Genomic DNA, 27,954 nt, shown 5'->3' with positions numbered 1-27,954 from the left:
TCTTTTCATATGCTTATTTGACATCTGGTATATCTCTTTTGCTGAGGTGTCTGTTCATATATCTTTTGCCATTTTTTTTAGTCGGGTCGTTGGTTTTCTTATTGTTGAGTTGTAAGAACTCTATATTTTGGAAAACAGTCCTTTTTCATATATATCTTTTACAAATATTTTCTCCTACTCTGTATCTTCTCATTCTCTTCACATACTATTCACATAGTAGAAGTTTTTAAATTTTTGCTTAGCATTTATTCATCTTTGAGAGACAGAGAGAGACAGAGGATGAGCAGAGATGGGGCAGAGAGAGGCGACACAGAATCGGAAGCAGGCTCCAGGCTCCGAACTGTCAGCACAGAGCCCAACGCGGGGCTTGAACTCATGAACTGCAAGATCATGACCTGAGCCGAAGTCAGACGCTCAATCGCCTTAGCCACCCAGGCGCCCCCTCATAGTAGAAGTTTTTAAATTTAATGAAGTCCAATTTATAAATTCTTTTTTTCATGGATTGTATCTTTGGTGTTGTGTCTAAAAAGTCATCACCATACCCAAGGTCATGTAGATTTTATCCTATGTTTTTACTAAGGGTTTTATAGTTTTGCATTTTATACTAAGTCTGTGATCTGTTTTTAGTTAATTTTTGTGAAGGGTATAAAGTCTGTGTTTCGATTTGTATTGTTACATGTGAACATCCAGTTGTTCCAGCACCGTTTGTTGAAAAGGTTATCTTTGCTCCATTTTCTTGCCTTTTGCTCCTTTTTCAAATATCAGTTGACTGTATTTACTTGGGTCTAATTTGGAGCTCTTTAATCTGTTCCATTGATTTATTTGTTATTTTGCCTATACCACAGTTTATAACAAGTCTATATGTCAGATGCTGTCAATCTTCTGACTTTGTTTTTCTCCTTCAATATTGTATTGAATATTCTAAGTCTCTTAATTAACTCTCCATTTAAACTTTACAATCAATTTGTTGATACCCACAAAATATCTCTCTAGGATTTTTACTGGAATTGCATTGAATCTATACATCAAGTTGTAAAGAACTGACATCTTGATAATATTGAGTCTTCCTAGCCATAAGTATGTAATATCTTTCCATTTATTAGTTATTAAATTGCATTCACCAGAGATTTATAGTTTTCTTCAAATAGATCTTGTACATATTTTGTTAAATTTATACCTAATTATTTCATTTTGGGGTGTTAATGCAAATGGTAATGTTTAAAAAAATTTTTTTATGTTTATTCATTTTTTGAAAGACAGAGAGAGACAGAGCACAAGCAGGGGTGGGGCAGAGAGATAGGGGGACACAGAATCCAAAGCAGGCTCCAGGCTCCAAGTTGCCAGCACAGAGCCCGACGTGGGGCTCGAACTCACGAACCGTGAGATCATGACCTGAGCTGAAGTTGGACACTCAACTGACTGAGCCACCCAGGCGCCCCGAAATGGTAATGTTTTTAATGTCAAATTCTACTTGTTCACTGTTAATATATATTCATTGTTTGTATATTTACATTATATCCTGTAGCTTTGCTACAATTGCTTTTTCATTGCAAAAGCTGTTTTTGTCAATTCTTTCAGATTTTCTACATAAGTAATCCTGCCATCTGTGAACAAAGACAGTTTTATTTCTTTTTTCTTTATCTGTATACCTCTTATTTCCCTTTCTTGTCTTATTGCATTAGCTAAGTCTTTCATTACAAGGTTGAAAGGGAGTAGTAAGAGGGGACATATTTACCTTGTGCCTGATCTTAGCAGGAAAGTTTCTAGTTTCTCACTATTAAGTATGACATTACCATAGGTGTTTTGTGGATTTCTTAAGTCAAAGGTGGGAAATTCCCCCCTTTATTCCTAGTTTGGTGAGAGTTTTTATCATGACTGGGTATTAGATTTTGTCAGATGCTGCATCTATGATATGATCATATGAATTTTCTTTTTTAACTTGTAGATATGATGGGTTACATGAATTTATTTTCAAAGGTTGAATCAGCTTTGCATACCTGGAGTAAACTTCACTTAGTTTTGGCATGTAATTTTTTAACACATTATTGAGTTTTATTTGTTAATATTTCATTGAAGATCTTTGCTCTGTGTCATGAGAAATATTAGCCTATAATTTTCTTTTCTTGTGATGTCTTTGGTTTTGGTATTACGGTACTGCTGACCTCACAGAATGAATTAGGTATTCTCTGGCAGCCACCAGTTTGTTCTCTGTATTTAGGAGTCTGCTTCAATTTCTTTTGTTACTTCTTTTATTCGTTTTGTTTTTAGATTTCCACATGTAAGTGAAATCACATGATATTTGTCTTTCTCTGACTGATATATTTCACTTAGCAAAATACCTTGCCTGTCTCTGTGTTATTGGGAAAGGCAAGATTTCACTCCTTTTCATGGCTGAGTAAAATTCCATTGTACATATATACCACTTCTTCACTCAATCATCTATTGATGGACACTAGGTTACTCCTATATCTTGGCTATTGTAAATAATGCTGCAATAAACATAGGGATGCATATATCTTCTCGAATTAGTGTTTTCATTTCCTTTGGATAATAGAAAAAGCTTTTTATTTTGGTACAGTCCCAATAGTTTATTTTTGCTTTTATTTCCCTTTCCTGAAGAGACAGATCCAAAAAAATACTGCTAAGGCTGATGTCAAAGAAATTACTACCCATGTTTTCTTCTAAGAGTTGTATGGATCCAGGTCACACCTTTAGGTCTTTAACCCATTTTGAGTTTATCTCTATGTATGACATAATAAAGTGGTCCAGTTTCATTCTTTTGCATGCAGCTGTCTAGTTTTCCCAGCACTATTTATTGCAGAAACTGTCTTTTCCTCCATCATATATTCATGCCTCCTTTGTCATAGATTAATTGGCCATATAAGCACGGGTTTATTTCTAGGCTTTCTATTCTGTTCTGTTGATTTATATGTCTATTTTTGTGGAGGTACCACACTGAGTTTTTGTTTGTTTGTTTGTTTGTTTGTTTCTTAATAATTTCTTTATTTTTCAATTTATATCCAAGTTAGTTAGCATATGGTGCAACAATGATTTCAGGAGTAGATTCCTTAATGCCCCTTACCCATTTAGCCCCTCCAGGAAACCTCTGTTTGTTCTCTGTATTTAAGAGTCTTTTATGTTTTGTCCCTCTCCCTGTTTTTATATGATCTTTGCTTCCCTTACCTTATGTCCATCTGTTTTGTGTCTTAAAGTCTTCATATGAGTGAAACTATATGATATTTGTCTTTCTCCAACTACTTCGCTTAGCATAATACCACATAGTTGCAAATGGCAAGATTTCATTCTTTTTGATTGCCGAGTAACACTCCATTGTATATATATATATACCACACCTTTATACATTCATCCATCAATGGACATTTGGGCTCTTTCCATACTTTGGCTATTGTTAATAGTGCTGCTATAAACATGGGGGTGCATGTGCCCACTTCGAAACACCATACCTGTATCCCTTGGATAAATACCTAGTAGTGCAATTGTTGGGTTGTAGGGTAGTGCTATTTTTAACTTTTTGAGGAACCTCCATGCTGTTTCCAGAGTGGCTGCACCAATTTGCATTCCCACAAGCAGTGCAAAAGAGATCCCCTTTCTCCGCATCCTTGCCAACATCTGTTGTTGCCTGAGTTGTTAATGTTAACCATTCTGACAGGTGTGAGGTGATATCTCGTTGTGGTTTTGATTTTTATCTCCCTGATGATGAACGATGTTAAGCATTTTTTCATGTGTCGGTTGGCCATCTGGATGTCTTCTTTGGAGAAGTGTCTATTCATGTCTTTTGCCCATTTCTTCACTGGATTCTTTGTTTTTTGGGTGTTGAGTTTGATAAGTTCCTTATAGATTTTGGATACTAACCCTTTATCTGCTATGTCATTTGCAAATATCTTCTCCCATTCTGTCGGTTGCCTTTTAGCTTTACTGATTGTTTCCTTTGCTGTGAAGAAGCTTTTTATCTTGATGAGGTCCCAATAGTTCACTTTTACTTTGGTTTCCCTTGCCTCCAGAGACGTTTTGAGTAAGAAGTTGCTGCAGCCGAGGTCAAAGAAGTTTTTGCCTGCTTTCTCCTTGAGGATTTTGATGGCTTCCTGTCTTACACTCAGGTCTTTCATCCATTTTGAGTTTATTTTTGTGTATGGTGTAAGAAAATGGTCCAGGTTCATTCTTCTGCATGTCACTGTCCAGTTTTCCCAGCATCATTTACTGAAGAGACTGTCTTTATTCCATTGTATATTCTTTCCTGCTTTGTCAAAGATTAGCTGGTCATACATTTGTGGGTCCATTTCTGGGTTCTCTATTCTGTTCCATTGATCTGAGTGTCTGTTTTTGTGCCAAGTACCACACTTTGTGTGTATAGCTTTGTAGTATATCTTGAAATCTAGGTTGTGATACCTCCAGCTTTCCTTCTTCTTTCTCAAAATTGCTTTGGCTATTCAGGGTCTTTTGTTGTTCCATACAAGTTTTAGGATTCTTTGTTCTGGTTCTGTGAAAAATGCTCTTGGTATTTGATTAAGGACTGCATTGAATCTGTAGATTGCTTTTGGTAGTATGGACATTTTAACAATATTAATTATTCCAATCCATGAACATGGTATATCTTTCCATTTATTTTTGTTGTCTTCAATTTTTTTCATTGTCTTATAGTTTTCAGAGTACAGATTTTTCACCTCTTTGGTTAATTTATTGCTAGGTATTTTATTCATTTTAATGCGATCAAAAGTGGATTTTCATTTTTTTCCCTTTTTTAATTATTAATTTTTATTTATTTTATTTTTTATTTTTTATTTTTTTAAACATTTATTTATTTTTGAGACAGAGAGAGACAGAGCATGAATGGGGGAGGGTCAGAGAGAGAGGGAGACACAGAATCTGAAACAGGCTCCAGGCTCTGAGCTGTCAGCACAGAGCCCGACGCGGGGCTCGAACCCACAGACCGCGAGATCATGACCTGAGCCGAAGTCGGCCGCTTAACTGACTGAGCCACCCAGGTGCCCCTATTAATTTTGATTTTTATTTAAGTAGGCTCTGTGCCCAGTGTGGAGCCCAATGTGGAGCTTGAACTCATGACACTGAGATCAAGACCTGAGCTGAGATCAAGAGTCAAATGCTTAACTGACTGAGCCACCCAAGCACCCTTGGAACTATTTTTAAATTTCTTTTTCTGCTACTTTGTTGGTGTACAGAAACACAACCAATTTTTAGATATTAATTTTGTGTTCCACAACTGTACTGAATGCATTTATTAATTCTAATAGTATTTTGGTGAAGTCTTTCAGGTTTTCTGTCCCTATAATACAAATGTTATTATGCTTGATATTGTCACAAAATCCCCTTAATCTACCCTAATTTTTAAATTCTTTATTCTTTTTGCTCTTCAGTTAGGGTGATTTCCACCACTCTGTTTTCCAGATTGTGGATTCATTTTTCTGCCTTCTCTAATCTGCTGTTGATTTTCTCTAGTGTATTTTTCATTTGAGTTATTGTATTGTTCAGCTCTGATTGTTTCTTTTTAATGTTTTCTATCTCTTTGTTGAAATTCTCACTAAGTTCATCTACTCTTCTCTCAAGTCCAGTTAGCATTTTTATGACAACTTCTTTGAACTCTTTATCAAATAAATCAGTCGTCTCCATTTTATTTTGTTGTTTTTCTGAGCTTTTTTTCTTGTTCTTTCATTTGGAACATACTCCTTGACTCCTCATTTTGCCTGATGCTCTGTGTTTTTCTGTGTATTAGGTCAGCAATACCTCCTGGTCTTGAAAGCAGTGACCTTCTGTAGAAGGCATCCTGTAGTGTGCAGTGGCTCAATCCCCTAGGTCACCAGAACCCAGCATTCCATGGGTATTCCCTATATGAGTTATGTGTACCCTCTAGTTGTGACTGTGTCATGTCTACTCTGGGTGCACTGGTGGGCAGGGCTGGCCCCTGGCATGACGGACTGAGAGGCCTGGCTATAGATGCTTCACTTGTGCTGGTAGATAGGGCTGCTTCCCCAACCCAGGGGAGTCAGTGCTTTGGATGGGCATTTGTCCTGGCCAGGGCTCTTTGCTGGGTATGGCAGGAGAGTAGTTGCATTCCAGGGACACCAGTCCTGAACAAAGCTGTCTGCCATGTGTGGCATGGTGGGAGCTGCTTTGGAAAGAAGTCTTCCAAAGTCAGTAGGTTGGAAGGGACTGGACCACAGGGGAACACCAGGGCAAAGGAGAGGTGTTCTCAAGGTAGATGGAGAGTGTCAGAACTGGCTCCCACAAGTGTCTGGCCAGCTAGACTGAAGAAGAGCAATAAAAATAGTTCCTACCAGCACTTCTATTCCTGGAGAAAGTTCATGCAAATTTCTGCCACTTTACTACAAACCTAAAAACTAGTCCATACATCTCCTTCATATATAACTCAGGTATTTTTCAAACTTCTGCCTCTGTGCTGGGTCTCAGAGCAAGTGATATATGTACTGACCCTTTAATAGGAATAGAGTCTTGGGGCACATGGGTGGTTCAGTCGGTTAAAAGTTTGACTCTTGATTTCAGCTCAGGTCATGATCTCACAGTTCACGGGATCAAGTCCCTTATTGGGCTCTGCACTGACAGCAGTGAGCCTGCTTAGATTTCTCTCCCTCTCTCTCTCTCTCTTTCTCTCTCTCTCTCTCTCTCTCTCTCCCCCCCCCCCCCGTCTCTGCCCCCACTCACATGCATACGTTCACACACTCTTTCTCTCAAAATAAATAAATAAACTTAAAAAAATAGGAATACAGGGGCACCTGGGTGGCTCAGTCGGTTAAGCGTCTGACTCTTCATTTCAGCTCAGGTCATAATCTCATGGTTTGTGGGTTTGAGCCCCATGTTGGGCTCTGCGCTGACAGTGCAGAGCCTGCTTGGGATTCCCTCTCTCCCTCTCTCTCTGTACCCCCCTCAAAATAAATTAAAAAACTTAAAATAAATAGGAATACAGTCTCAGCTTCCTATAGGTCTCCTGGAATTAAGCCCTACTGATTTTCAAAGCCAGATGTCAAAGCCAGGGGGATTATCTTCCTGGTACAGATACCCAGGATGGTGAGGAGCCTGATTTGGGGCTTGATGCCCTGGTCCTCTTGGAGGACTTCTGTGTCTATGATCCCCTCCCGTTTGGGGGCTGCTGGGCTAGAAGTATGGATCCTGACCCCATCTCTGCCCCTCCTACCCTTTTCAATGTGGCTTTTTCATTATATATTTATCTGTAGATGAGCTGTTATACCAGTCTTTTAGGTGGTTTTCAGAGTGAGTTGTGTTATATGTAATTGTAGCTGCGGTGAGTCTGTGAAATGAGGTAAGGTCAGGATCCTCCTATTTTGCCATCTTCCCCATCCTCCCACCTCAGTTCTTGTGGCTTCCTCTAAAAATTGCATTGTAAGCTCATTTAAATGGCTAGAATGAGTGGATAGACATTCAGGAAGGTGATAGGACTTGAACCAGGTCTTAAAGAATGGGTAGTATTTAGGATGTGCTCAGATAAAGGGAACGGTATTTTTTCCAGGAGAAGAGACCAGCAAAGCAGAAGCAAAAGGTGAAAATGGATGCTGGAGAGAATAAAGAAAGCTGTCCCCACAGAAAACTATTTATTGTTGAAGTTGAGTATCAGTGGCAAATAAAATCAAGAGTGTTAAACAAGTCCAAATCATGGAAAAGTAGAGTATAATACAAGGGAAACTCTCTCGACTCTGAAGGCAATAAAAAAGATAGTGTGTGTATTTACTTTTTAAAAAAAGAATTCACATTTCTGGAATACTGGGAAATTAGTCTGACATCAGTTGCAAGATGAATTTAAAAGAATTCAGGCATGAGATAATTAAAGTTCTGGAAATAGGATTAAATGAGATTTAAAAGGGTTTTGTTACAAAGATAGAAAGAATATCGGGAAACAAATGGATAGTGATGAAGAAAAGAACCAAGTAAAAATGAATCATCAGACAATTAAGTAAACTGAGAGAGGGGCGCCTGGGTGGTTCAGTTGGTTAAGCATCCGACTTCAGCTCAGGTCATGATCTCACAGTCCATCACTTCAAGCCCCACATCGGGCCCTATGCTGACAGCTCAGAGCCTGGAGCCTGCTTCAGATTCTGTGTCTCCCTCTCTCTCTGCCCCTCCCCTGCTCATGCTCTGTCTCTCTCTGTCTCAAAAATAAATAAAAACATTAAAAAAAATAAACTGAGAGAAAAATGGAAATTTAAAAAATGACAACTTATAGAGATGTGACAATATTGAGATAACTACAGTTAGCAAATCCAATTCCAGTGAAATAGTAGGACTAGAGAAGCATAATCAAGGGATCTTCAGTTTAAAAGTCTTCAGTATTATTGGGGCATCTGGGTGGTTCAGTCTGTTGAGCATCTGACTTCGGCTCAGGTCATGATCTTATGCCATACATTGGGGCTCACTGCTGTCAATGCAGAGCCCACTTTGGATCCTCTGTCCCTCTCTCTCTCTGCCTCTACCCCACTCATGCTCCCTCAAAAATAAATTAAAAACATTTAAAAAAATTTATGTCTTCAGCATTATTGAAGCAATGAATCATTTTTTTTCCAAATGAATATATAATGCTGTCAAAGGACTTTTCAGTAACCTGGGGACATTCTCCAATGTACTAGACAAGCAAAGAAGGAGTAAATATGGACTTTGGGAAAATTTGTACTTCACTTTCCCCTTCTGTAAAATGAGAATAATAAAATGACTGATATAGTAAGAGCTCAATAGCTATTGATTTGTGGTAGGGATGTTAAAGAACAGAAGTTTATTTTCTGACAGTTCTGGAGGCCAGCAGTCCAAGATCAAGGTTCTAGCTGGTTTAATTTCTGGTGAGGGCTCTCTTCCTCGCTTGCAGGTAGTTACCTCATCACTATGTTTTTACATGGCCTTTCCTCAGTGTGTGCATATGGAGTTTGTTGTGTTAAAATACACATAACATAAAATTTGCTATCTTAATGATCTTTAAGGTTACAGTTCAGTGGTATTAAATACTTTCATAGTGTTGTACAACCATCACCTCAAACTATCCCCGTAACTCTTTTCACCTTGTAAAAATGAAACTCTATACCCATTATACAATAACTCTCCCCCCAGCTGCTGGAGGCCACCATTCTCCTATCTTCTGCTCTGCTTTTACTCTGCTCTTCTACTGTTTTTATGTGACTGTCTTATTTTACTTAGTGTAATATTCTCCATGTTCATCCATGTTATAGCATGTCAGAATTTCCTTCCTTTTTAAGGCCAAGTATTATTCCACTGTATGTATGTATGTGTGTATATATATATATATATATATATATATATATATATATATATAATTTTGCTTATCCATTCATCTGTTAGTAAACATATGAGTTGCTTCCACATTTTAGCTGTTTTTTTGTTTGTGTTTGTTTTGTTTTGTTTCTTAAAGAGAGAGAGAGAGCAATTGTTTTGTTTTGTTTCTTAGAGAGAGACAGCAAGTGGTAGCGGGAGAGAGAGAGGATCTTAAGCAGGCTCCATGCCCAGTGCAAAGACTGATGCAGGGCTTGATCTCACCACCTTGAGGTCATGACTTGAGCTGAAACCAAGAGTTGGATGCATAACTGACTGAGCCACCCAGGTGCCCCAAAGCACTTGCAATTTAACCTACCACGTTTTCATACCATCAATGCAAATGTGAACACACTGGGAAAGTCAAATAATGCCTTAGTATTATTAAGAAAATGTTTTTGACCTTTTGGACCCTCTGAGGTATTATTCAGGGATCTGAAGACCACACCTTGACAACTGATGATCTAGAATGTAAGCTCTATAAAAGCAGTGAGTTTCTTTTGTTCACTGTTAGATTTTTAGCACTATTCTATCTAGAAGGGTTCTTGGCACAATAGATGATTAATAAATATTTCCTAAATGTATTAGTAAAGCAAGGACAAAAGGGAGATTAATTCTTTATAGAAAACAATAATAATTTAGAATGTATTTCTTTTTACTGCATGTAGCTACATAACTAACCAACCCATGCCTCAAAATGGCATGAAAATCTAATTTCATTAATACCATTTCTTTTGCTAAAGATCCCATTGACTTCTAAATTATGAACAAAAAGACTAAAGGACGTAAGTGAAGGAAGAAAGGTGAAATATGCCAGAATCAGAACAAATGCTATTTTTTCATAAAAGCACAGACCTTAAATGCCTTCAGATCATCCAGCCCAATTCCTTCATTTTTGCAAATAAGAAAATTTAGCTGCCAAGAAAGCTCAATGACTAGCCCAAAGTTAGTGACAGCAGTAAAATACAGGATCTTTCACACTTTTTCTTTTAGATAGAAATGATAGGAACAATAATGGGAAGCAAGAGAACTGGTATGTATATCTTCTATAGAAAAGTGGCTAAGCAAGTCTGAGCCAAATCCTTAAACCACTCCATGGGTACTTTAGGACAGAAGAGGAACTTGACATTAAGGGATAGGACACCTAAATAATACCTCCTGATAGAGTACCTAGCTCCTCCCCATGATAGCTCAGGCTGGAGACATGCAAAGACTGTATGGGTAGTCAGGCTAGTCCCATGGAGCTGTGAAGAGGAAAAGATTCAGGCTTGAGAAGTAAGCAAGGGCGGTCTGATGCCTAAAAGGAGGGCCTTTGGAGCTGTACTAGATAGTAACATGGATGGGGTCAGGGACTGAAAAAGCCCAACAGAAAATAAGAATGTCTTTGGTATTTTTCAGTTGGGAACTATTGGCATTTTGTATGGAACTGTCCTGAACTTTGCAGGCTGTTTATCATCCCTACCCTCCACCCACCAAATGCCAGTAAATTCCAAATCACTGTGATGACTAAATATGTCCTGCACATTTTCAAGTTCCCACTAGGGGGCTTGTATCACCCCTGACTACCATTTGTCACATGTTCACTAATAAACACTTCCTGATGGATGTAGTGGGATACAGTTTGGAGATAATGTTTCTCTCTTCACAGGTATTTTGGTTCTCCTCTCCCACCACCAGGTCTCCCCCTTCACCCACTGAATCAATACATTCATAGTTTCAAGATGAGGGTAAACAGCCAGGAACAAACAAGACAACTAAGTTTCTGAATGAGTTGTTTGTTTGTTTTTCATCTTCAAGTAAGTGACTTTTATTTTTCTCTGATACTTTACAGTCAATTTCTTCAAAACTTTAAGATCTCCAGAGAAAATCTGAATGGGATTTTAAAATCAAAGCTAAAACAATAGGCTTTTTATTATAAAGGCAGTTTTCTCAAAAGAGGAAACGTGGGTTTTAAAATTCTAAAACAGTTACAGCTTGGAGAATTCAGGGCAGATTGTTTACACTATAAGCCAAAGAGTTAGGAGGTATGAAGTTGTCCACCAGAAGGACTGGTGGAAGGAGAAGAGAATCTGGAGTGCCTGTGACTATAATTTGGATGCTGGTGGATGCCTAAGAAAGGAATTATATCTCCTATTCACTCTTCTGAGTCAGATGACAGGACAGGAAATTTCCTGGAGGAAGAGAGTAAAGACTTAAGAGCAGAGAGGATCTTCATCTCTCTCAAGAAGACCCCTGCTCACCACACATCTGAGGCAGAATGACTGAGATGCTCCTACCCACCCTCCAGGATACTGAGCATCCAACAGTTGTTTCCTGAGCTCCGCAAGGCAATACAGAGTGGCTGAATGGTGTGACAGAATGGGAGGGGCCTTGTGGTCAGGATGAGGTTAACAGAGATGAATACAGACAGGGGGTAGCAGGGAAAGGAGTTCACAATCAAAGTTTAGACGTAATTGTGCATCCCAGCAGATCCTGGGGCCAGGTGCCTCTGAGGTCAGTACAACATATATATCCCCAGAAGAAGAGAAGGAAAGCGAGAAGGTCAAACCCCTGGATTGACTAGTTGAAATCTATAAATTGAAAAACTTACATAGAAAGTCAAGTTTTGGCTCTTAAGTGAAAAGGGTCCTAGCAACTAAGTGCAGTAATAAAGACATAAAGAACCCAGGAAATTCATCCTCAATACAGTAATGAATATTTACACCCTCTTTGCTTGAGCCTGCTGCTTAAATTTGCAGGAGTTACCTAGATGCCAAATATCAGCTATTTGTCTTGTTCAGGTTTTACTATTTGTGTGGCTTTGATGACTATTTGTTGACAAATGCTCCTTTTACTTCACTGTGATTGGAAATAACACTGAAATAGCCCCTAACTATATAGAGGTTGAAGATCAGTTAATTTTGCTGTTATCAATGGGTGAGATATTTCAGCTGGAATCCGTTTTTTTAAATATATTTATTTAGAGGCACCTGGGTGGCTTAGTTGGTTAAGTGTCTGACTCTTGGTTTCGGCTCAGATCACGATCTCACAGTTCGTCGGTTTGAGCCCCATATCAGGCTCCTCGCTGATAGTTCAGAGCCTGCTTGGTATTCTCTCTCTCTCCCTTTCTCTCTGTACCTCTCTTGCTTGCACACACACTCTCTCTCTCTCTCAAAAAAACCAAAACCTTAAAATGTTTATTTATTTATTTTGAGAGAGACAGAGAGAGAGAGAACATGAGTAGGAGAGGGTCAGAAAGAGGGAGAGAGAGAGAATCCCAAGCAGGCTCTGCACTGACAGCAAAGGGCCTCGATCTCACAAACCATGAGATCATGACCTGAGCCAAAGCCAAGAGTCAGATGCTTAACCAACTGAGCCACTTAGGCACCCCAGCTGGAATCCATTTTTTAATCAATGGAATATTTACTCTCTATTTTGTATGTATGAACTATAGCTTAAAAATAACTGTCACTCAAAATAGTGTAATTTTGTAATTAATTGTCACTTTAAAACAAAGACTAACAAGAGAAAAAAAGCATTATATAATGATAAAGGGATCAATCCAACTAGAGTACAATATATAACACTTGTAAATATCCATGCATCCAACCTTGGAGCACCTAAATACATAAAGCAATACTAATACAATAATAGTAGGGGACTTTAAACACCCCACTTACATCAGTGGATAGATCATCCAGGCAGAAAATCAAATAAGGAAACAATATTTTTCTTTAAGTTTATTTATTTATTTAGAAAGAGAGAGAGTGTGTGCATGAGTGGAGTAAGGGCAGAGAAAGAGGGAGAGAGAGAATATCAAGCATGCCCCATGCTGTCAGCATGGAGCCAGATGCAGGGCTTGATCCCATGAACTGTGAGATCATGACCTGAGCTGAAATTGAGAGTCAAATGCTTAACTAACTGAGCCACCCAGGCACCTCAGGAAACAGTATTTTTGAACAACACTTTAGACCAGATGGACTTGACAGATATACACAGAACATTCCATCCCAAACCAACAGAATACACATTCTTTTCAAGTGCACACGGAACATTCTCCAGAATAGATCACGTTAGACCACAAAATAAGCCTTAATCAACTTAAGAAGATTGAAATCATATCAAGCATCTTTTTCAACCACAATGGTATGAAACTAGAAATCAGTTACAAGAAAAAAAACTGGAAAAAAAAAAAACACATGCATGTGGAGGCTAAACACCATGCTACTACACAACCAGTGGGTCAACACAGAAATGAGAGGAAATAAAAATACATGGAGACAAATGAAAATGCAAACACAACACTCCAAAATCTTTGGGATGCAGCAGAAGCAGGGCTAAGAAGGAAATTTATAGCAATATAGATGTACCTCAAGAAATATGAAAAATCTCAAATAATCTAATGACACAAAGAAATGGAAAGACATTCCATGCTCATGGATTGGTAGAACAAATATTAATAGAATGTCTATACTAACCAAAACAATGTAAACATTTAATTCAATCCCTATGAAAATACTATCAGCATTTTTCACAGAAGTAGAACAAAAAATCCTAAAATTTGAGAACCACTGCTACTGTTGCATTCTCTGACTCCATTTGGCCAATTCCCACCACTACCACCACCATGCCCCAGAGGAGCCCCAGTATGGCTGCCCAGTCAGGTACACTGCCTCACCCTTGTTCACCTGCCCATGCACCCACTGCCCTCGTTGCCACACTGGTCTGCTCTCTGGCCAACCTTGCCCGATGGGGCAGATGGTGTTCATGGCTATTGGCTCAGCTGTGGGACACATTGTTGGTAGTACCCCGACTGGAGCTTTCAGTGGGGGAGGCTCGGAGCCCACCCAGCCTGCTGCTCAGCAGGCACCCACCCACTCTGTCCCCTAGCCCCTGCAGATGGGGTGCTGGGCTTATGAGATCAAGCAGTTCCTTGACTGCTCCACCAGTCAGAGTACTCTGTCCCTGAATGAGGGCTTGAGCAGGCCCTGAAGCAATGCAAATTCAACCATAGTCTCAGCTCCCTCTCTTGAAGATCCATGGGCCAGCCCTGCACTCACCTTCACCCCTTCACCGACAGCCAGACCATGATGTCATATTGTACCCACGTAGCTGGAATTGGGAGTGAGGATGGGGATTTCCACCCCACAGATGACTAGAATCACAAATGTGTAATTAGAAGTGTCTATTTTTTTAGCCTAAAATTTATATGGAACCACAAAAGACCCCAAATTGCCAAAGCAATTTTGAGAAAGAAAAGCAAGGCTGGAGATACCACAATTCCAGACTTCAAGCTATATTACAAAACTGTAGTAACCAAAACAGTATTGTACTAGCACAAAAATAGACCTAGATAAATGGAACAGAACAGAAAACCCAAAAATAAACCCATAATTATAGGGTCAGTTAATCTTTGACAAAGCAGGAAAAAATATGCAATAGGAAGAAGACAGTCTCTTCAACAAATGGTGTTGGGAAAACCAGTTAGCTACATGCAAAAGAATGAAACTGGACCATTTTCTTACACAATACACAAAAATAAATTCAAAATGGATTAAAGACCTAAATGTGAGACCTGAAGCCATAAAAATCCTAGAAGAGAACACAGGCAGTAAGGTCTCTGACATTGGCCATCACAACATTTTTCTGGATATGTCTCCTGAGGCAAGGGAATAAAAGCAAAAATAAACTATTGGGACTATATTTTAAAAAAGCTTCTGCACAGCAAAGGAAACAATGAAACTAAAAGGCAACCAATGGAATGGGAGAAGATACTAACCCTTTATCAGATATGTCATTTGCTCAGTTGGTTGAGCAAATGACATATCTGATAAAGGGTTAGTATCCAAAATATATAAAGAACTCAATAAACTCAGCACCCAAAAAACAAACAATCCAATTTAAAATGGGCAGAAAATATGAACAGACATTTCTCCAGAGAAGACATCCAAATGGCCAACAGACACATGAAAAGATACCCAACATCACTCATCATCAGGGAAATGCAAAGCAAAATTATAATGAAATATCACCTCACACCTCTCAGAATGTCTTAAACACACACACACACACACACACACACACACACACACACACACACACAAGAAACAAGTGTTAACAAGAACTTGAAACACAAGAAACAAGTGCTGACAGGGGTGTGTAGATAAAGGAACCCTCTTGTACTCTTGGTGGGAATGCAAACTGGTGTAGCCACTTTGGAAAACAGTATGGAGGTTTCTCAAAAAGTTAAAGTAGAGGTGCCTGGGTGGCTCAGTTGGTTGAGCACCTGGCTCTTGATTTCAGCTCAGTTCATGATCCCAGGGTCCTAGGATTGAGCCCTGCATCAGACTCCATGCTGAGTATGGAGCCTGGTTGGGTTTCTCTCTCTCTCTCTCTCTCTCTCTCTCTCTCTCTCTCTCATTCTCTCTCTTTTTCTCCCTCTGCCCCTCCCTCTCCTCATTGCCCCACTTGTGTGCTCTCTCTCTCTCAAATTAAAAAAAAATTTTTAAGTTAAAAATAGAACTACCCTATGATCCAGTAATTGTGCTACCGGATATTTACCCCCAAAATACAAAAACACTTATTCAAAGCGATACATGCACCCCTATGTTTATACCAGCATTATTTACAATAGCCAAATTATGTAAGCATAATACAGGAATATTATTCAGCCACAGAACAGAATGAAATCTTGCCAGTTGCAACAACATGGATGGACCTAGAGAGTATATGCTAAGTGAAATAAGTCAGTCAGAGAAAGACAAATATGGTATGATTAGACTCATATGTGGAATTTAAGAAATGACACAAATGAGCAAATGGAAAAAACAACAAAGAAAGAGAGAACAAGAAACAGATGCTCAACTATTGAGAACAAACTGATGGTTACCAGAGGGGAAATGGGTAGGGGAATGGGTGAAGTAGGTGATAGGGGATTAAGGAGTGCACTAGTTGTGATGAGCACTGGGCGATGTATAGAATTGTTGAATCACTATATTGTATACCTATACTGAAACTAATATAACACTGTATGTTAACTATACAGGAATTAAAATTTAAAAAAAAAATAATCTAAACTTACATTTAAAGGAACTAGAAAGAAAAGAACAAACAAAGCCCAAAGTTAGTAGAAGGAAGAAAATAATAAAGATCAGAGCGGAAATAAATGAAACAGAAACCAAAATCAACAAAATCAAAAGCTGGTTCTTTAAAAAGATAAATAAAATTGATAAACCTCTAGCCTGGACTTATCAAGAAAAAAGAGAGAGAGAGAGAGAATCCAAATAAAATCAGAAATAAAAGAGAAGTAACAACCAACACAACAGAAATACAAAGGATTATAAGAAAATACTATGGAAAATTATATGTCAACAAGTTGGACAACCTAAAAGAAGTGGATAAATTCCTAGAAACATACAATCTTCCAAAACCAAATCAGGAAGAAATAGAAAATCTGAACGGAAAAATAACTAGTAACAAAATTGATCAGTAATCAAAAACTCCCAACAAACAAAAATCTAGGACCAAGTGACTTCACATGTGAATTCTACAAACATTTATTTCTTTTTTATTATTAAAAAGAACTTTTTGAGAGAGAGAGAGAGAGAGAGATCAAACACGAGTGGGGCAGGGGCCGAGAGAAAAGGAGAGAGAGAATTTTAAGCAGGTTCCATGCTTAGCGTGGAGCCCAACCACTGAGCCCAATCCCTGATCCTGACCACTGAGCCTGTTTCGGGGCTTGATCTCAAGACCGTGAGATCATGACCTGAACTGAAATCAAGAGTTGGGTCCTCAACCAGTTGAGCCACCCAGACACCCCATATTCTATAAACATTTAAAGAAAAGTTAATACCTATTCTCCTCAAATGATTCCAAAACATTGAAGAGGAAGGAAAGCTTCCAAATACATTCTCTTTTTTTTTTTTAACATTTATTTATTTTTGAGAGACAGAGTATGAGCAGGGGAGGGGCAGAGAGATAGGGAGACACAGAATTCGAAGTAGGCTCCAGGCTCCAAGCTGTCAGCACAGAGCCTGATGTGGGGCTCAAACCCACAAACTAGGAGATCGTGACCTGAGCTGAAGTCGGATGCTTAACTGACTGAGCCACCCAGGCGCCCATCCAAATACATTCTATGAGGCCAGTATTACCCTGATACCAAAACCAGACAAAGATACTACAAAGAAAGAAAACTACAGGCCAATATAGTGGCCTTGGTGAAAATAGATACAAAAATCCTCAATAAAATATTAGGAAACCCTTTCCAACAATATATTAAAAGGATCATTCACCATGATCAAGTGGGATTTATTTTAGGGATGCAAGAATCATTCAGTATTCACAAATCAATCAATGTGATACACTACATTAACAAAATGAAGTATAAAATCATATGATCATCTCAATAGATGCAGAAAAAGCATTTGACAAAATTCAACATTTGTTCATGATAAAAACTTTGAACAAAGTGGGTTTAGAAGGAACAAAACTCAACATAATAAAGGCCGTATATGACGAACCCACAGCTAACATTATACTCAATGGTAAAAAAAACTGATAGTTTTTCCTCTAAGATCAGGAACAAACAAGGATGTTCACTCTTGCCACTTTTGTTCAACATAGTAATGGAAGTCCTAGCTGCAACAATCAGATAAGAAAAAGAAATGAAAGCCATTTATACTGGTAAGAAGTCAAACTGTCACTATTTGTAGATGATGTGATACACATAGAAAACCCTAAAGACTCCACCTAAAAGCTATTAGACTATTAGAACTAATAAATAATGCAGTAAAGTTACAAGATACAAAATTAATGTACAGAAATTGATTGTGTTTTATACATTAATAAAAAAAGTAGCAGAAAGATAAATTAAGAAAACAATTCCATTTACAACTGCACCAAAGAATGAACTAATTAGGAATAAACTTAATCAAGGAGGAAAAAGACTTGTAATTTGTAAACTATATAACATTGATGAAAGAAATTGAAAATGACACAAACAAATGGAAAGACATGCCATGCTCATGGATTGGAATAGTTAATATTCAAATAACAACAGCATTTTTCACAGAACTAGAACAAAAAATCCTAAAATTTGTATGGAACCACAAAAGATCCCAAACAACCAAAGCAATCTTGAGAAAAAAGAATGAAGCTGAAGGTTTCATAGTCTCAGATTTCAAGATATACTACAAAGCTATAAAACTCAAAACAGTGTGGTACTGGCATAAAAACAGACACACTAATTAATAGAATAGAAAGCCTGGACATAACCCCATGCTTATATGGTCAATTAGTATACGACAAAGGAGGCAAGAATATACAATGGAGGAAAAGACAGTTTCTTCAGTAAATAGTGCTTGGAAAACTTGACAGCTACATGCAGAAGAATGAGACTGGACCACTTTTTTTATGCCATACACAGAAATAAACTCAAAGTTGAATAAAAACCTAAATGTGTGACCTGAAGCCATACAACTTCTAGAAGAAAACATAGACAGTAATCTCTTACAGATTAGCCTTAGCAATATTCTTTTAGCTAAGTCTCCTTAGGCAAGAGAAACAAAAGCAAAAAACCAGAAAATAAAAAGACGCTATTGAGACTACACCAAAATAAAAAAGCTTTTGCAGAGTGAAGGAAACTATCGACAAAATGAAAAGGCGACCTGGGGCACTTGGGTGGCTCAGTAGGTTAAGCATCTGACTTTGGCTCAGGTCATGATCTCACAGTTCATGAGTTTGAGCTCTGCATCAGGCTCTGTGCTGTCAGCACAGAGCCTGGTATCATCTGTCACCTGCTCTCTCTGCCCCTCCCCCGCTCATATGCTCGCTCTCTCTCTCTCTGTCTCTCAAAATAAATAAACTTAAAAAAAGAAAGAAAGAAAACGCAACCTACTGAATGAGAGAAGATATTCACAAATGATATCTCCCATAAGGGATTAGTATCTACAATATATAAAAAACTTATACAACTCAACACCAAAACAAAAAACAAAACAAAACAAAACAAAATTAATCTGATTAAAAAATGGGCAGAAGACCTGAATAGACTTTTTCCAAAGTCATACAGATACCCAACAGGCATGTGAAAAGATGCCCAACATCAATAAATCATCAGGTAAATGCAAAGTGAAAACCACAATGAGATATTACATTACACCTGTCAGAATCAAAAAGTGAAAGAATGAATAAATGAATAAATTGAAAAAAATAACAAGTGTTGGAAGGATATAGAGGCAAGTGAACCCTCATGTAGTGTTTGTGGGAATGTAAATTGATGAAACCATTGTAGAGAACAATGGTTGTTCTCTATTTGAGGTTGCTCAAATATTAAAAATAGAACTGCCATGTGATGCAGTAATTCCACGAATGGGTATTTATCCAAAGAAGTGAAATCAGTACTTTGAAAAGATACATGCATCCCTATGTTTAATTCAGCATTATTTACAATAGTCAAGATATGAGAGCAACCCAAGTGTCCATCAATAGTTGAATAGATAAAGAAGAGGTGGTATATACACAATGGAATATTACTCGGTCTTGAAATCTTGATATTCATAACAACATGGATGGATCTAGAGGGTATGATACTAAGTAAAATAAATCAGTGAAAGACAAACCATATGATTTCATTACACGTGAAATCTAAAAAACAAAACAAATTAACAAGCAAAGCAGAAACAGACCCATAAATACAGAGACAAGTTGGTGATTGCCAGAGGGGAGGAGAGTAGGATAGGCAAAATGGGTGAGGGGGATTAGGAGGTACAGGTTTCCAGTTATGGAATGAGTAAGTCATAGGGATAAGAAGTACAGCATAGGGGATATAGTCAGTGATATTTTAATAGTCTTGTATGGTGACAGATGGTAGCTGCACTCATGGGGAGCATAGTACATAGAGTTGTGGAACCAATATGTTGTACACCTGAAACTTATGTAACATTATGTGTCAACTATACCTCAATAAAAAAAACAGAATTTGTAAATAAGAAGAAAAATAAATAAAATTAACTGCTACTAAGAAAACAACAAAGGTTCACACCTTAGGATAGTTTTCTTGAAACATTTTCCAAAACATCACAATTCCTAAATTGAGAACCATAGTGTAAATCCAGAGAGAAATTCTACCTCAAATTTGACTAAATATCTAGAAGCAATGATTTTCTCTTTGTTCACACTCGTGTAGGGCTTTTTTAATTTAGATGTCATTAACATTCAGATTTTAAATTTGATAGACATAAGCTATAAAGACAGCCCACCTGTAGAGATGACCAAAATGGGATTCTTACTGCACACACTCATTCCAGGTAAACCTAAAGTTGATTTGTTTTGTTTTGCTTTGTTTTGTTTTGTTTTGTTTTGATACTGGTAAGAAGTTTGTGTTTTACATTAGTAATTTTTGCCTTTCTCTCTCTCTCCAGAACACGAGAGAATTTCAGCTTGTTCTCAAAGAATACCAAAATAGTCTGAAAGAAAGAAAGAAAGAAAGAAAGAAAGAAAGAAAGAAAGGCTCTTAAGCTCTCCTAAGCACATAATCAGATCTTTCCGTCTCTTATGGGGACTATTGTTTGGTAAATTGTGTTTTATGTTCCAAAAGAGCAAAGTGGCAGTATTCTAGTACACTTAGAGTTTCACAACAAAGTCCTGTAAAATTTCATGTTCTCATTTTTAAATATGTGGGCTCTTAAGGACAGTCTTATGTGTAAGTGATAAAGAAATGTGGTGATTACATACCTGACACCTTTTGTATTTGAATTTGATCATTTGATTCATGAAAAAAACTGCAAGCTTGATTTTCAGGTCATTTTGGTAGCCTTGTCTTGATAGCATTTCGTTGCTTGTGAGCTTTGCATTCTGCTTTTTATTTGTTGGTTTTCCTTTTCAGTGAAATGAGTTGGTAGTTCTAATGGTATCTATGCTTTAGATAAGTAAAAAATAAAGAGAGAAGTCTTCTTAGACTTCTTAATCACATTAATATCCTCTGATAAAAATGACAGGCCTGAATAGAAGAGACAGTTGTGAATTTAGAATTTTTCTTCTTTTGATTCATTCTGTAAGTTACAAGAAACACATGAAACAAAAAATTCTGAGAACTAACGTTTAAGCTCAACTGTTAAAAACTAAGAAAAATTATGAGTTAAAAACTGGGTGTCAGTCACTGAGTATGCCAAGCAAACTTATTTCTTGCTCTTTTAACTACTTTTTCAAACAGGTTAAAAACTGATAAGAAGCTCTTGGGAAACTCTTATCAGTCATTGCAAAAAATAGGTTAACCCATCCTAATCTGGCAAAGTCTTAAAAGGCCTACATTCCTAAAAGCATTAGGGGATTTTTTTTTCTACTTGCTAAGTATGCTGTATGAGAATCATTTTTTGTGACAACAAATTCAGAGTTAAAATATCTTTTTATTCATGTGATATGCTCTATGAGTGCATTCGTAGCCTATAAATGAGATGGTTGCTTAAGCTGACACTGCAAAACATTGCAGGAAGTGTTGATTACAATTTGCACATTTGTTCTGAGTTTGTGAATTCCAAGCAGGTTTGCTAATGGAGAAGCAGTGCCTTTTTCACAACTCTTCAGCTCTAGACCATGGCCACCTATGTGTGTTTCCTATATGGTGACTGCTGTTAATATTTTGTGTATATCCTTCCTGCCTTTTCTTCTCTTCATATACATTTTTTTACTTTGCAAAGTTAATCTCATTGTGTACTTGCTATTTTATTACTTTTTTCACTAATGGTGTGTTATTAATTTTTTGAAAAATATATTCAACCTTGTAAGACAATCTATCACCTAGCTATAACATAATTTATTAAACTACTTTCCTATTCATATGTGGAATTTAAGAAACAAAACAGTTGAACATAAGAGGAAAAAGGAGAGAGAGAGGCAAACCATAAAGCAGACTTTTAACTAGGGAGAACCAACTGAGGGCTGCTGGAGGGGTGGTGTGTGGGAAAGATGGGTTAAGTGGGTGATGGGGATTAAGTGGGGCAGCTGTGAAGAGCACTGGGTGTTGCATGTAAGTGATGAATCACTAACTCCTACACCTGAAACTAATATTACACTGTATGTTAACTAACTGGAATTTGAATAAAAACTTGGGGAAAAAACCCTACTTTTCTATTGTTAGATACTTAGACTATGTCCTATTCTTACCTATTATACATACTGTTGTAACTAGAATCTTTGAACTTAAATCTTTAGGCACATCCTAATTGTTTCCTACAGATAAATTCCCAAAAATAATATTTTTGGACAAAAAGGCAAATATTTTAAATGACCACCACCCTAAGATAGCCGTTGCCAACAGTTTGATGCATATTTTTACAATCTTTTTAGAATAAAATAATATTTATGGGCTTGAATGTATACATACAGGAAACCTAGTTAGGAGTCTATAAGCAGTAATACAGGAGACAAATCAGAGTATCTTGCAGCAGGGCTCAGTGGTAGGGGTAGTGAATGGTGGTCAGATTCTGGATATATATATATATATATTTTAATTTTTATTTTATTTTTTTAATTTTAATTTTTTTTTTTTTCAACGTTTATTTATTTTTGGGACAGAGAGAGACAGAGCATGAACGGGGGAGGGACAGAGAGAGAGGGAGACACAGAATCGGAAACAGGCTCCAGGCTCTGAGCCATCAGCCCAGAGCCTGACGCGGGGCTCGAACTCACGGACCGTGAGATCGTGACCTGGCTGAAGTCGGACGCTTAACCGACTGCGCCACCCAGGCGCCCCTATTTTTTTAATTTTAGATCCAAGTTAGTTAGCATATAGTGCAACAATGATTTCAGGAGTAGATTCCTTAATGTACTTTACCCATTTAGCCCATCCCCCTTCCCACAACCCCTCCAGTAATCCTCTGTTTGTTCTTGGATATATATATATATATATATTTTTAGGAAGACCAATTGGATGTAGAGTATGAGAGAAAGAAATGCGTGCAGACTTATTCCCAAGTTTTGGAGGGCTGAGCATTTGGAAGGATGACATTGACATTAAGTGGCAGGGGAAATTCTGTAGGTGGAGCAGATTGAGGGAGAGGAAAGAACAGGGTTCAGCTAGGAGAGAGTGAGAGTGGGATGTCTATTAGGTATCCAAGTAGAGATGGCCAATAAGCTATTAAATATATGAGGCTAGAGTTCTGCAGTGAGCAGGTATGGGAAATATAAATTTGGACATCATTGGCATACAGATATTTGAAGCCAGGAGACTGGGTGAGATTACCAAGGGAGTGAGTACAGACAAAGAGAAGAGTTCGGACCAGGGAGGAGAGCATTCTGATGTGAAAAGCACTTACTATGCACCAGGCACTCTTCTATGTGATTTGCATAGATTATAGGTTGACTCATTTAATCTCCAAAGCAACTCAATGGAGGGATATTATTAGTAACCCCATTTTACAGAGGAGGAATCTGAGGCACAGAAAGCTTAAGTCAGTAAATCAATAACTATTTTATGATATTAAATTATGAAATAAGTTATAACTCCCTTTTAAAATAATGCAAACTCATTCTGAAATAAATCATGTAAAGTTTTTCTGCACAGGCTTTATCCATCATGTCTCAAAAATCACAGTTATACATTCCAGTTATACTTTAATAAATCAGCATGACTAATCTGTTCAAGGGTGCTTTTCTTTTCAGCTGACAGCACATTCTAGAAGGAATCCTGAGGAGACACCGAAAAAGGGAAAAGAGCTTATTTTCAAAAAGGAGATAAGGAGAGCCATTTTTAGGGTTTAATGTTTCTTAAAGACATTGTGTTTGTTTGCTTTCATGAGTCTCTTCCTCAAGAACCATGTATTGTCTAATTATATTTAAGGATGGGAGAAGCAAGTTAATAAAGGGGAATTATCATCACTCCTACCCGTCTCACCCTATAGCATATTCAGCATATCTCAACAGGGAGGTTTCTAAGGCTATTCTTGACCTGTAACAGAAATATGCAATACACTGAAAACTATAGAAAGCTTATGAAAGAAATTGAAGAAGACACAAAAAAATGGAAAAAGATTCCATGTTCCTGGATTGGAAGAACAAATATTGTTAAAATGTTGATATTACCCAAAGCAATCTACATATTCAATGCAATCCCTATCAAAATAACACCAGCATTCTTCACAGAGCTAGAACAAATAATCCTAAAATTTGTATGGAACCAGAAAAGACCCCGAATAGCGAAAGTGATCTTGAAAAAGAAAACAAAAGTAGGAGGTATCACAATCCCAGACTTCAAGCTATACTACAAAGCTGTAATCATCAAGGCAGTATGGTACTGGCACAAGAACAGACACTCAGATCAATGGAACAGACTAGAGAACCCAGAAATGGACCCACAAACGTTTGGCCAACTAATCTCTGACAAAGCAGGAAAGAATATCCAATGGAATAAAGACAGTCTCTTCAGCAAGTGGTGCTTGGAAAACTGGACAGCGACATGTAGAAGAATGAACCTGGACCACTTTCTTACACCATACACAAAAATAAACTCAAAATGGATGAAAGACCTAAATGTAAGACAGGAAGCCATCAAAATCCTCGAGAAGAAAGCAAGCAAAAACCTCTTTGATCTTGGCCGCAGCAACTTCTCACTCAACACGTCTCCGGAGGCAAGGGAAACAAAAGCAAAAATGAACTACTAGAACCTTATCAAAATAAAAAGCTTCTGCACAGCAAAGGAAACAATCAGCAAAACTAAAAGGCAGCCAACAGAATGGGAGAAGATATTTGCAAATGACATAGCAGATAAAGGGTTAGTATCCAAAATCTATAAGGAACTTATCAAACTCAACACCCAAAAAACAAAGAATCCAGTGAAGAAATGGGCAAAAGACATGAATAGACACTTCTCCAAAGAAGACTTCTAGATGGCCAACCGGCACATGAAAAAATGCTCCACATCACTCATCATCAGGGAAATACAAATCAAAACCACAATGAGATACCACCTTACACCTGTCAGAATGGCTAACATTAACAATTCAGGCAACAACAGATGTTGACAAGGATGCGGAGAAAGAGAATCTCTTTTGCATTATTGGTGGGAATGGAAGCTGGTGCAGCCACTCTGGAAAACAGTATGGAGGTTCCTCAAAAAACTAAAAATAGCACTACCCTATGACCCAGCAATTGCTCTACTAGGCATTTATCCAAGGGATACAGGTGTGCTGTTTCGAAGGGACACATGCACCCCCATGTTTATAGCAGCACTATCAACAATAGCCAAAATATGGAAAGAGCCCAAATGTCCATCGATGGATGAATGGATAAAGAAGGTGTGGTATATATATACAATGGAGTATTACTCGGCAATCAAAAAGAATGAAATCTTGCCATTTGCAACTACATGGATGGAATTGGAGGGTATTATGCTAAGTGAAATTAGTCAGAGAAAGACAAAAATCATATGACTTCACTCATATGAGGACTTGAAGAGACAAAACAGATGAACATAAGGGAAGGGAAAACAAAAATAATATAAAAACAGGGAGAGGGACAAAACATAAGAGACTCATAAATATGGAGAACAAACTGAGGGTTACTGGAGGGGTTGGGTGGGGGATGGGCTAACTGGGTAAGGGACACTAAGGAATCTACTCCTGAAATCATTGTTGCACTATATACTAACTAATTTGGATGTAAATTTTAAAAAAGTAAAAAATAAAACAAGTTAAAAAAAAAAAAAAAAGAAATGTGCATAAGACAGGGAAAGACAATAGTCACCATCTGGGTTAATCATTGTAGAAGTCTTCCAGACAAAAATATTTCAAATTGTCCCCTTGGTACCCTGGAGATTTTTACATCTTGGGACAAGTGTGCAGATGAATGAACTTGCAGTGTGCTTTTCTACCTTCTCCTCTTCCGTGAGAACAGAGTCACTGTGAAAGGGGAGGTGGGCAGGAGAACTTGCAAAATGGTTTTTTTCAGATAAATTTTAGGATAAAGGACAACTGGAAGTTGAGGATCTGGAAATAACAATTTTTCCTGCCAACAGTGCTCCTTGAAAAGTATTCACAAACTTTTGGGGGTTCCTATAACTCAGGTTGAAGACTACTTTCTTAAATAATTTGAATAGGGAAGAAAAAAAGGGAGATCTTAAAACACCAAGTAACTCTAGAGATATTCCTTTATGAGCCCAAAATATGAAAGGTTAGATAGATGTGTACATTTACATAAATACTAGAGAGCAGCATGAACCTTGACTAATGATATCAGGGAAAGCAGAATCCAGAAGGAACTTAGAGATGTGAAAAATAGTTAAAAAAAAAAAAAAAAAAAAAAGGAAGGGGAGCCTGGGTGGCTCAGTCGGTTGAGCATCCGACTTCGGCTCAGGTCACGATCTTGCGGTCCGTGAGTTCGAGGCCCGCGTCGGGCTCTGTGCTGACAGAGCCTGGAGCCTGTTTCAGATTCTGTGTCTCCCTCTCTCTGACCCTCCCCCATTCATGCTCTGTCTCTTTCTGTCTCAAAAATAAATAAACATTAAAAAAAAAATTTAAAAAAATAAAAAGGAAAAAAAGGGGTGGGCGGGGGGGGGGTGGGGAGTGCCCTTTTAAGGTCATGTTCATGGCAAGAACAAAACTGTAAAGACTCTGGGGAAAATGATGTAATGTTTAAAAGATAACAGAGAAAGCAGAACTAACCAAAGTCTCTTTTTCTCCATTCTTCTCTCAATAACTACCTTCAAATGAAAAGGGTAAAAGAATAATGGTAGGAGGAAACATAAATTCAAGGAAGGTAAGAAGCAAATTTAATTCTTTTAATGAATTTTTTTTATGCCCAGATAAATTGTATCCTGAGATATTTAAAGGACTTGTAGTTGTAATCATGTAACCACAGTTAACAATCATAGAAAATAATTTTATAAACATAGTCTGCATAGATTCATTAAGAATCAATGCTGTCAGGGGTGCCTGGGTGGCTCAGTCAGTTGAGTGTCTGACTCTTGGTTTCTGCTTGGGTAGTGATCTCACAGTTTCATGGGTTCAAGCCCTGCGTCGGGCTCTGTACTGACAGCGTGGGGCCTGCTTACGATTCTCTCTCTCCCTTGCTTTCTACCCACCCACCCCCCACTCATGCTCTCTCTGACTCTCTCAAAATAAAGAAATGTATTTTTAAATTTTAATTTTCAAACTTAAAAAAATTAAAAATGAATCAACACTGTCAAACTAACCTTACATCTAAGAACTTATTATTCAACTTAAGACCTAGTGTTTGTATCTTTTTCATTTAACATTATATTGGAATATTTCTCTAATATTTTTCACGAAATAGTCTTCTGTACTATAATTTTAGATAGCTAAAATTAGTGCTCAAAGTATGAATATACCCTAAATTGTTTAATCAATCCACCATGGTCAAGTTTAGACAATTTCATATTTTTGGCTTTTAAAAACCATGCTAAGGTTAAGATCATTTTGCATAAAACTTTATAAATCACTATTTTTTTTTTAATTTTAGGTCGAATTCCCACAAGGAGAATAAATGAATCAATGGCATCACATTTCAAAGAAATTTTAATAAGTATCACCAAAACTTCCTCCAGAAGGAAATACCTGTTTATATTCTCAACAATATATGAATGACTGGTTTTCTAACCCTTATAATTACTGGAAGATTTTGGTAGAAAAACTTTATACTTGT

The 27,954-nt window shown here is 37.6% G+C and overlaps 1 long non-coding RNA gene across 1 annotated transcript; it reads left to right on the top strand.

Moving 5' to 3' along the window:
* The first annotated feature begins 386 nt into the window (after window positions 1-386).
* LOC109250115 (uncharacterized) lies at window positions 387-27,941 on the top strand. The gene is made up of 5 exons (XR_002072882.2): window positions 387-1,445; window positions 20,535-20,606; window positions 20,721-20,870; window positions 27,007-27,048; window positions 27,772-27,941. It is a non-coding gene; the product is annotated as an uncharacterized LOC109250115 (long non-coding RNA).
* The last annotated feature ends 13 nt before the right edge of the window (window positions 27,942-27,954 follow it).

Source organism: Panthera pardus, unplaced genomic scaffold (genome assembly GCF_024362965.1).
Source record: "Panthera pardus isolate Hobbes unplaced genomic scaffold, ASM2436296v1 HiC_scaffold_13, whole genome shotgun sequence".
In the NCBI taxonomy this organism is placed as follows: domain Eukaryota; kingdom Metazoa; phylum Chordata; class Mammalia; order Carnivora; family Felidae; genus Panthera; species Panthera pardus.
This window is presented reverse-complemented; position numbering and strand designations above follow the sequence as displayed.